The 9,510-nt window shown below is 50.8% G+C and overlaps 1 long non-coding RNA gene across 1 annotated transcript; it reads left to right on the forward strand.

Annotated features, from left to right (window-relative positions):
* Positions 1 to 256: 256 nt before the first annotated feature.
* LOC122236543 lies at positions 257 to 9,510 on the forward strand. The gene is made up of 4 exons (XR_006214582.1): positions 257 to 358; positions 3,041 to 3,155; positions 5,841 to 5,948; positions 9,430 to 9,510. It is a non-coding gene; the product is annotated as an uncharacterized LOC122236543 (long non-coding RNA).

Here is a 9,510-nt window from a genome sequence, read left to right on the forward strand (position 1 = left end):
GAGCCCGGGAGGCCGAGGGCAGGGAGGGGGAGCGACGAGATCGCGGACCGGCCTCTCGCGAGAACCAGCGCCGGGAGCCGCGCGGACCCGCCCCTTACCGCGGCGCCTGCGCACCAGCCGGAGGCCGCCTTCCGGAGGGGTGGGGGGGGGGGAAGGGGGCGGAGACCTATTGAGGCGGCGCCCTGAGCCTGCGCCCTCGCTCGCGTCCGACGGTGCGCGTGCGCATGCGCTTGGGGCTCTGGGCGGAGGCGCAGGGGAGACGGAGCTAGCAGTTTAGGGATGAGAGCGGGCAGGTGGGCCGGAGTGAGGCCTTGTTCCTGTGAGCGTCGTGGGTGCTCGACTGGGGCTCCGTGAGCCAGTAAGATCCCCAAAAGTTGTGGGAGGCCACCCAGGGTCAACTTCGGTCTTTTTGCCACTTACGGACACTTTCACGCCTCCCCCCCCCCCCCCCCAGTGATATCAATTACCCAATTCTTTCATGAAAGGTCATTTCAAAACATTTTGAAAATTTTAAGTTGATTTATTTATGTATTTATTCAAATAATGTCTACACCCAACGTGGGGCTTGAACTCACAACTGCCAGATGGAGAGTCACGTGCTCCACTGGCTGAGCCACGTGCCCCTCAAAACAGGTTTTAAATTGTGGCGAATATATGTGACATAAACTTACCACTTACCATTCTAAGTGCGCAGCTCAGCCGCGTCAAGCACACTCACATGGTCGTGCAACCCCCCCTTCTGACTCCAGAACTTTCCAGCTCCCCAGACTGAGACTCTGTCCCCATGAAGCACTGACTACCCCCCCCAACCCCCCCCCCAGCTCCCACCTTCTACTCTCTGTCTCTGCGGACAGGACTCCTCTAGGGACCTCAAATCTTTGGAATCATGGGGCGCCTGGGTGGCTCAGTCGGTTAAGCGGCCGACTTCGGCTCAGGTCATGATCTCGCAGTCCGTGAGTTCAAGCCCCGCGTCGGGCTCTGTGCTGACAGCTCAGAGCCTGGAGCCTGTTTCAGATTCTGTGTCTCCCTCTCTCTGACCCTCCCCCGTTCATGCTCTGTCTCTCTCTGTCTCAAAAATAAATAAACGTTAAAAAAAACATTAAAAAAAAATAAAAATAAAAAATCTTTGGAATCATACTGTTAAAAAGAAACCAATAGGCCCAAAATGGATTCACTTGTGTTAAGCCCCATGTCAGTAAACCAAGACTTAACACCTAACCCAATTACAGTGTTAGACTCTCCCAAGAATGACCTTTAACGAGCCAATCTGGAATTGCTTGGTCATCACTAGTGAGATAGCCTGCCTGATAGACACCCCCTGCCCGCCCCCCCCCCCCGCCGCCAGCCTTCCCCCGAAGGAAGGTGACCCTGCTTGAAACAACCCACTCTTTGCTAGAAACTTCCTTTTTCTGCTGCTTCTGCCTGTAAAAACCTTTCCTTTTGTACAGGTTTTCAGACTTCCTTTCTACCTGCTGAGACGGGGATGCTGTGCACCTCATGAACCATTAAATACAGCCAATTAGATCTTACATTTGCTCAGTTGAATTTTGCTTTTTAATGATGGAGTATTTGTTCTTTTGTGTGTGTGACTGATTTCACCCAGCATAATGTCCCCAAGCTTCATCCGTGTTCTAGCAGGTGTCAGAATTCCCTTCCTTTTTAAGGCTAAGTAATATTTCGTTGTATGGATAGGACACATTTCGTTTATCCATTCATCCATTGTTGGATATTTGTGTTTTTCTATCTTTTGGCTGTTATGAATAACAGTGCTATGAATACAGTGCAAAAATATCTGTTCAAGTCCCTGCTTTTAATTCTTTATTTTTGAGGGAGAGAGAGACAGAGCATGACCGGGGGAGGGCAGAGAGAGAGGGAGACACAGAATCCGAAGCAGGCTCCAGGCTCCGAGCTGTCAGCACAGAGCCTGACTCGGGGCTCGAACTCACAGACCTGGAGATCATGACCTGAGCTGAAGCTGGAGGCTTATCCACCTGAGCCACCCAGGCGCCCCAAAAGACAGTCATTTAAATGGGAAAAAAGGTTGACATCATAAAACACTCTCCACACTGCATTTCTTTATGTCCCGTCCCTGTGCCCCGGCGTATTTGTCATGGTGGGTGTGCCTTTGGGGCCCTCGTGCAAAGAAACAGAGAGGGAAGGGCTCAGGCGACACCCTCTTCCAGGGTCCCCTGGTCACCCTGGCTCAGTTCTGCCCACTTTTTTCCAGCTACCCTTCAATCATATTTTGATAGTTGGTTTGCAGGGCTCTTTACAGGATAGGTACAGAAATACAGTGTTTACAAAATAGATACATAATATATATCCACGTGATTACAAAATGTAACACCCGATCTAAAATGCAACATAACCTTATAGCCGCCCCTGATTAAAACTGCTCTGTATCTCGGCTCCTTCGCTACCCCAACCTGAGCCTTCTTACCTTTTCCTCTGGCTGCTCCCACCCAGCCCCCTCCAAGTTGGGGAGAATGCTTATCCGGCTTCAAAAATTTCCACAGCCTTCCCCAGCTCCGGGCATTTCTACCTCCCTTGTGTGCTGCAACGTGAGCTCCCCATCATTTTATTTTAGGCTCTATGGGCACAGACAGTCTTGTTTATTGAGCCCTGACTTTCACATGACAAACGCACAGTTTGCTAACGCTCAAGCCCTCGAGCTTGTACCATTGCACGTACCCACGTGGGCATGCCCGGAAACAAGGCGGAGTGAGGGTTTCTGTCCCTCCGGAAAGTTTCCTCGGTGCCCTTTTCGGGCAGTCGGCCTCGCCCCCTGCCAGCAGTGGATCAACAGTGGGTTTTTGAAATGAGAGATAGACAGACAGACAGATAAGATGGGGGGGGGGGCTGATTTGTCATGCGTGGCCTTTGCCCTCCCCTGTGGTGTAGACATTTCCACCGCGGCCACTTTTCGGCTACCAGGAAGCTGGAAAGGAAGGTAGCAATCAGCGTGCACGAGACAGGACGAGCTGGCCGCCTCCCACGACTCCCCTACGGACGCCCTAGCTTCTGGTTTCTCTCCCCCCAGATTACTTCTGCGTGTTCTAGAGCTTGGTGGAAAGGGAGCTGTGCCGCCTGCACGCCTCCGTGACCGACTTCTTTCGCACAGCACGCTGCATTCGTGCACGCCGCCACGTCTAACGGTAACGGGTCCTCTTGCCTCGCTACAGGATATTTCGGGGGTGTGGATTGGGGGATGGCCCCAAGAAGAGTTCACATCTTTTCTCGTGTTGCCCCTTCCCCTCCCGGTCCACACTCGCAGCTTGAATAAAACAAACGGGCGTCCCTGTCCTGGGGGGGGGGGGGACAAGTTTCCCGCTAATCACGTGGCGGTCACCACTCGATACAGAACGCGAGCCTTTATTGTTGAGATAACACTGCGGATTTCACGCCCTCTACCCTCCTATCTTTATTAACGAGAACGCTTTGCTCTGCAAACTCTCCCACTAACATATCTCTGTACTTATCACCGGTTCCAATCACACCTTTCGTAAGGCATGTGTTCCCTGGTCCCAGAAACGTGGGTGTCTCCTACATCCGTCCCCTGGCCCAGGAAATAGATTTCTAATCGTTTTGGTAGCTTCAACCCAAGGTGACATTTACCCTGTTCAGGCACGATCTGGTGTCACCATCACACATGTCCGCCCCTGCTATCTCAGAATGCACCCTGAACTTCGTCTGTCTTACCTGTGCGGTGGGTTAGCAAAAACAGTGGCTGACAGGCCCCCTCTGGGTATCTGGAATGCCCAGCAAATCTACTCTCAGGCACCTGGCCTAGGAAACTCTTGCCTCGTATAACTGGGAGACATACACACTAATGTTCTCAATGGCAGGAATCTGGAAGGTACACAAATCCAAATCCGGGGACAAATATGTTCTAGAATAGTCCCACAAATAAATGCCAAGGAGCAGAATACTCACAAATGACAACAACATCAAAAAAAAAAAAAAAAAAGGTCTCAGGAGTATGGGAGTATGGGACACCCGGCTGGCTCAGCGGGTGGAGCACGTGATTCTTGATCTTGGGGTCCTGAATTCGAGCCCCACGTTGAGTGTGGAGATTACTTTTTTAAAAAGTCTTAGAGATATAGAGTTACAGACTATGTCTTTATGAGACCATATTTATGAAATGGAATCGGCTCGGCACCATTAGCCACTGGGGAATTGCCCAAAAGCCCCAAAGAGATACGACTACCACAGGCCATTAGAATGGCTGGGATAAAAAAGGCTGACAATACCAAGTGTTGGCAAGGAAAACAGTTTAGTGGTTTCTTAGAAAGTTAAGCAAATACTTACTATACGACCCGGCAATCTCACCCCTGAGGGCTCACCCAAGAGAAAGAAACTCTTGGGTTCGCACAAAATCTGAACAGGAGCGTTCATAAAAGCTTTCCTGGTAAGAGACCAAAAGCTGGAAACAACCCAAGGGCTCTTCAGTGGGTGACCGGAAAAACAAATTCTGGACCGAGTGAATAAAAACACATGAAAATAAAGTATGGATTAATTCCACGCAAGGGAATACTGCTCGGTAATACGAAGGAATGAGCCGAATACGTACAGGGCCTTGAGTGAATCACAAAGGCGTTTTGTCTGACGAAAAGAAGGCGATCTGAAAAAGTTACGTGATGCAGGGCTCCATTTATACGAGGTCTCTAGAAGAGTATATTCATAGAGACAGGAAGTGGGTGCCAGCGGTGGGGGCGGGGCAATCACTTAATGGAGGGGGGCCTGGGTGGCTCCGTGGGTTGAACGTCCGACTTCGGCTCAGGTCACGATCTCACATTTTGTGAGTTCCGGCCCCGCGTCGGGGTCTGTGCTGATGGCTCAGAGCCTGTCGCCTGCTGCGGATTCTGTGTCTCCCTCTCTCTCTGCCCCTCCCCCACCCCCACTCTCTCTCTCTCTCTCTCTCTCTCTCTCTCTCTTTCAAAAATAGATGAACATTAAAAACAAAAGAACAATTACTTAATGGATACTGGGTTTCCTTTTGGGACGATGACACTGTTTTGAAACTGGGCAGAGCTGATGGCCGCGAGACATTGTGAATGTATTGAGTGCAACTGAGGTGTTCGCTTTGAAACAGTTCATCTTATGTTGTGTGGATCTCATCCCTTCCAACGACACTACATTTTGCCATTGGGCCGGCCTTTTATTTCGTTGTCCTCTATTTCCGTTAATACATCTCTTTGGTGGAAATACTGTGTGATGGTGATTTTCTTTTCTTTTTTTTAGTTAATTTTTTTTTTTTAACACGTATTCAGTTTGGAGAGAGAGTGTGAGCGGGGGAGGGGCAGAGAGAGAGGGAGACACAGGATCCGAAGCAGGTTCCAGGCTCTGAGCTGTCAGCCCAGAGCCCGACGCGGGGCTCGAACTCACGGACTACGAGATCGTGACCTGAGCTGAAGTCTGACTTTAACCGACTGAGCCACCCAGGCGCCCCAGGCATTGTCTTTTTTACTCGATTTTTTTTTTCTCTTTTTTAAATTAGGGCAGCATGTGCATAGTTCAATGGTTTTTAGTATAAAATTCACTGTGCTGTGCAGGCATCACCACGATCTAATTCTGAAACATTCCCATCATTCCAAAAAGAAACCCCATCCCCAGCAGCAATCAGTCCCTGTTCCTCACTGCAGCCCCCAGCCCCCACAAATCTGCTTTCTGTCTTTTGCCACCAACTTCTAACTGTATTAATAATAAAATACCTCCTGAGGGATGAATTCAAAATGGGGTTTTGATACGCTATCCTAATCACTCTGATCAAAGTCCTAAATTCAAGGTTTCTGGAAAGAGCAATGACTTTTTTTTTTTTTTTTTTTTTTTTTTTTTTACAGGGGCAATTAAAAAAATCTCAGGGCTTGGCAAGATCAGATGGGTGTGTGCAGATTTTCCCCTCAAGGTTGGCATCCTAGACGACCTTCGATTTGTGGAGGCACTTACTGGTCAGTCTGATTTCTGTGTTTCTTATAAAGCATTTGAAGTATTGTTGGGATCATCTTGCAAACGAGGAATCCCTTCAAGACTTGAGGTCTTGAAAAACTCCTTTCAACCCTCTGGGCCTCAGTTTCCCCTTTCCTCCTTTGGCACTAAAGCAGGGCTCTGCAAACTTTTTCTGTAAAGGACCCGATAATAAATATTTTCAGCTACTCAACACTGGCTCGTAGCCAGAAAGCAGCCACAGCCCGTATTCAGACAAGTGAGCGTGGCCGCGTGCCAATAAATTGTATTTATGGACACTGAAATTTGAATTTCGTATCATTTCTGACGCCAGAAAGTATTATTTTCTTTCTTTTGTGATTCCTTCCTCCCTCTCTCTCTCCCTCTCTCTCTCTCTTCTTCCTTCCTTCCTTCCTTCCTTCCTTCCTTCCTTCCTTCCTTCCTAAGTAAGCTTCATACAACACAGAGCCCAACACGGGGCTTGAACTCAGAACCCTGAGATCAAGACCCAAGCTGAGATCAAGAGTCAGACGCTTCACTGACTGAGCCACCCAGGTGCCCCGTCAGAAAATATTCTTAAATTTTCTTCAGGCATTAGCAAAATGTAAAAACCACTCTTAACTTGCAGGCCGTGCAAACACAGGTGACAAGCTGGGTTTGGCCCGTGGGAAGCCTACAAGGAGGGAAGAGGGCAAGGTTGCAGCTTAATTATTTTATTTTATTTTTTTAAGGTTGAGGTTTGAAATAGGATGCCAGAGAAAGTGGCATTTGGTCACAGGCGTAAAAGGTGGGAGGATGTCCCGCGGGGATGTGGGGGAAGGGTTTTGAGGCAGAGGAAACAGTCCGCGCAAAGCCAGTTGGATCCCCGAGCCATTTTCCAACCACTGGCAGAAAACGAGGTCAGCCTTCCAGGACGGCCACCCATCCCCTCCTCGTGCGCACCACACGGGGACTATTGTTTCTATTTTGTTTTTGTTTTTGTTTATTATTATATTTTTTAGAGAGAGAGCGCGTGAGCGAGCAGGGGAGGGGCAGAGGGAGAGGGAGAGAGAGAGAGAGAGAGAGAGAGAGAGAGAGAGAGAGAGAGAATATTAAGCAGGCTCGAGGGTCGGTGCGGAAACGGAGCGGACCCCGGAGGCTTGGGTCTGGCGGGCAGGCTGGTTAATGCGCAGCGAGGGGTTCTGGGAGGAGGGAAACCCCCAGTGGGCGGCAGGTGTCAGTTCCTGTGGGGCAAGCCCCCCCACGGTGGCCGAGCTCAGGCCACCCAGGTGATGTCGCTGAGCGCGGAGTTAGACCGAGGTGCCACCGCGCCCGAGCCTTCCCTGCCTGGGACCCCAGGCCTCCCGGGGAGCCCGAGCCCGCATAGCATCATCCGTCCTAGTCCGTTACTGGGACGCAGCAGCCGGCCCTTGCAGATGTCAGATGACATGACGCGGGCCGAAATACTCTGGGGGCACAAAGCACGGCGTGCGCGCAAGGGTCCGGATACAAAGTGTCTGCAGGAGTCCGCAGGTGCACGTCGGTAGGGCCTCTGGAAAAAAAATAACAAGGCCGTTCACGTGTGTTCGCATCCGTAACCCTAGCTGAGGGCGATGTCGTGCACGGTGGCAGAGGAGGAGCACGGACCCGGGAGGGCAAAGCGCTGGAGACCTCGTCCCGGGGCAGGGGGCAGAATGAGGGCGAGGAAGGGGCCAAAGAACGAGGACCTCGCCCCGCCCCGCGGAGATGCTGGGGAGGAGGTGGGGAAGCACTTGCTGCTAGAATCCACTAGAGGGCGCGCGGGCCTGGGAAGCCGACCTCCGTGTCCCCAGCCTCAGGCCTGGCCCCGTGGGAAGAGAGAGAGAGGGGGTCCACGGAGGATGCTGGGTGACCAGAACAGGAGGGGGAGGGGGGTGGCCTGTGTCTTTGAACCTGGAGAGCCTTTCCTATGCTTCCAGAGTTGGGGGTTTGGAGGACAGGGGCTGACAAATTAGGGCCAGAGTCTGCAAACTTGTTTTTCTTCCTTCCTTCCTTTCTTTCAAGTTTGTTTATTTTGAGAGGGAGGGAGAGAACGAGTGCGGGAGAGGCAGAGAGAGAGAGAGAGAGAGAGAGAGAGAATCCCAAGCAGGTTCCATGCTGTCAGCACAGAGCCCGACGTGGGGCTCGAACTCACGAACCCCCGGAGATCATGACCTGAGCCGAACACCAAGAGTCAGACGCGTAAAGGACTGAGCCACCCAGGCGCCCCGGCAAATTTTGTCTTCAAGGGCCACAGAGCCGAAAGTTTAACCGCACTTGTCTGTCTGCCAGGGGCTCCGCTCTACCCTTTCAGCTCCCACACTACGGCACACAGCACCTCCCCAGAGGCACGGGGCTCTGTGCCAGTGACGTTGTGGGTTTGGGAGGCTGAAATTTGAATTTCATATAATTTTCCTGTGACACGAAATAACTTTCTCTGCCATGTTTTTTCAAAGGCATTTTAAAATGCGAAAACCGGGGGCGCCTGGCTGGCTCAGCCCGGAGAACACGTGACCCCTGGGCTCGCAGCCGTGGGTTCGAGCCTCACGTCGAAAAGCAACAGATGATAGTAACGAATGGCCGGGCAAGAAATACAGAGTGGAAATGTTTCTTTTTTATTGGACATCCCATGTATAGCCATTCCCATACCACAGTCCAACAAAGTACAGAGAGTAATGGACGAATATCTTTCCATTCCGGTAACGATTTTCTTTTAAAGTGAAACATACCTCGGGGCATCTGGGTGGCTCAGTCAGCAGAGCGTCCGACTTCGGCTCAGGTCACGACCTCGCGGTTCGTGAGGTCGAGCCCCGCGTCGGGCTCTGTGCCGACAGCTCGGAGCCTGGAATCTGCTTCCGATTCTGTCTCTCTCTCTCTCTCTGTCTGCCCTTCCCCTGCTCACGCTCTGCCTCTCCCTGTCTCTCAAAAATGAGTAAATGTGAAAAAAAAAATTTTTTTTTTTTTAATGAACATGGGTAGCTGAATCTCTGTGTGTGTTCTAGCCAAATGTATGGCACAGAGTTCTCCAAATTCTCTTCCAAGTAGGATATGATGTTTACCAAAGGAGCTTGTGTAAAACTTTTTTTTTTTTTTTTAACTTTTAAGTCATCTCCACACCCAACGCGGGGCTCGAACTCACGAACTCATGAACCTCGAGATCATGCCGACTGAGCCTCCCAGGAGCCCCTGTCATGTTTCCTTTGAAGGTAAATGTATCAGGGGCACCTGAGCGGCCCAGTCAGTTAAGTGTCCGACTGTTGGTTTTGGCTCAGGTCACGGTCTCACGCTTCGTGGGATCGCGCCTCGTGCAGGCACCATGCGGACGGCCCGGAGCCTGCTTGGGATTCTCGCACGCGCTCTCTCTCTCTCTCTCTCGAAATAAGTATATAAAACTTTCCAAAAAATGCATCGAAGGAAAAAGGCTTGGCACATTCTTCAACAGTGTCGAGAACTTTGTTTTTTTCTTCTTCTTCATTAAATTGATTTTAGAATGACAATCAGGGACACGATGATAAATTGAAACGGATGTCGGATGCCCCAAAGAGCAGGTGATCGCAGGAATGAATGCAA

The sequence above is a fragment of the Panthera tigris genome, chromosome A2 (genome assembly GCF_018350195.1).
Source record: "Panthera tigris isolate Pti1 chromosome A2, P.tigris_Pti1_mat1.1, whole genome shotgun sequence".
In the NCBI taxonomy this organism is placed as follows: Eukaryota; Metazoa; Chordata; class Mammalia; order Carnivora; family Felidae; genus Panthera; species Panthera tigris.